We start from the raw sequence: 1,362 nt of genomic DNA, 5'->3' as shown, positions 1-1,362 counted from the left end.
AGGGAGTACGGGGCCCGGAGAGCCACACAGATCACTGGAAAGACTTCATCCTGCAGAGGAACTCGGGGAGAACATCCGACCCAAAAGCCTGCCGATCCCTAGATAGGGAACGCCAGGAGATCCCCCCTCCCCTCCCCCGATGGAGGGAGACCACGGCTGAGCGCAGAGTGTACGCTGGTCCGGGACGGAGGAACAATTTGGAGTACAGACCCTGAAAGGTCTCCTGCTAAGTGGGCGGCCCCATCACTGGGGGGAGGGGCTTATGCCTGGCCCGGGTCACAGATTTGGAGGAACTCTTTCTGACCCAAAAGGGGCCCCCGGGCCGGAGAGCGCTGCTACCCCCAGAACCCTTCCTGAGGAAGAGAGCCAAACCCAGTGCAGGGACTGGACAGCTTCCGCCATATTACCCTGGAGGGGGAGGGGCTATACGAGGGCACGAACAGCTCTGTCCAATCACCTGATGATACCGCCATATTACCCTGGAGGGGGAGGGGCTATACGAGGGCCCGCACATCTCTGTCCAATCACCTGATGATACCGCCATATTACCCTGGAGGGGGTAGCTCTGTCCAATCACCTGATGATACCGCCATATTACCCTGGAGGGGGAGGGGCTATACGAGGGCACGCACAGCTCTGTCCAATCACCTGATACCGCCATATTACCCTGGAGGGGGAGGGGCTATACGAGGGCCCGCACAGCTCTGTCCAATCACCTGATGATCCCGCCATATTACCCTGGAGGGGGAGGGGCTATACGAGGGCCCGCACAGCTCTGTCCAATCACCTGATGATACCGCCATATTACCCTGGAGGGGGAGGGGCTATACGAGGGCACGCACAGCTCTGTCCAATCACCTGATATTACCCGGTTGTCTCGGAATCTGCCTGTGTCCTGTACGGTGACCTCATCGCTCTCTGTGTAGGAGGGGGCTGGGGAGTCACGTCCACCACAATGGACCCGTATGCACCGGGCTGGCACTCACTCAGATCCGGACCTCCAGCTGGAACTACAAGTCCCATAAGACACTGCAAGACTCCCAGCGGTAGAGGGCTGATGGGATTAGTAGTACCCCGGTTGTAGTGTATAGCTCCGTGACTTCCTCCCGCAGAGACACAGCAGGAAGTATGAGGAGAATCCCCCTGAACACGTGTCCCCATCTGATGAACCTCCTTCGGGGGAGGGGCAGCTCGGGAAGTTTTAGGGTGCGGAGGACTCAGGCTCCTCTATGGTCACATGACACTGACAACCCCCATCCAAAAATCTACTCACTGGAGGCGGGATCTTCCTGGTCACCTGACTTAGACGGCCGCCGCTTGGAGGACATTGTCACCGTACAAGAGGAGGAACCTGAAACACGG

Source organism: Nanorana parkeri, unplaced genomic scaffold (genome assembly GCF_000935625.1).
Source record: "Nanorana parkeri isolate BGI_ZX_2015 unplaced genomic scaffold, ASM93562v1 scaffold4077, whole genome shotgun sequence".
Lineage (NCBI taxonomy): Eukaryota > Metazoa > Chordata > Amphibia > Anura > Dicroglossidae > Nanorana > Nanorana parkeri.
The sequence above is the reverse complement of the archived record's forward strand: the minus strand, read 5'-3'. Positions refer to the sequence as shown.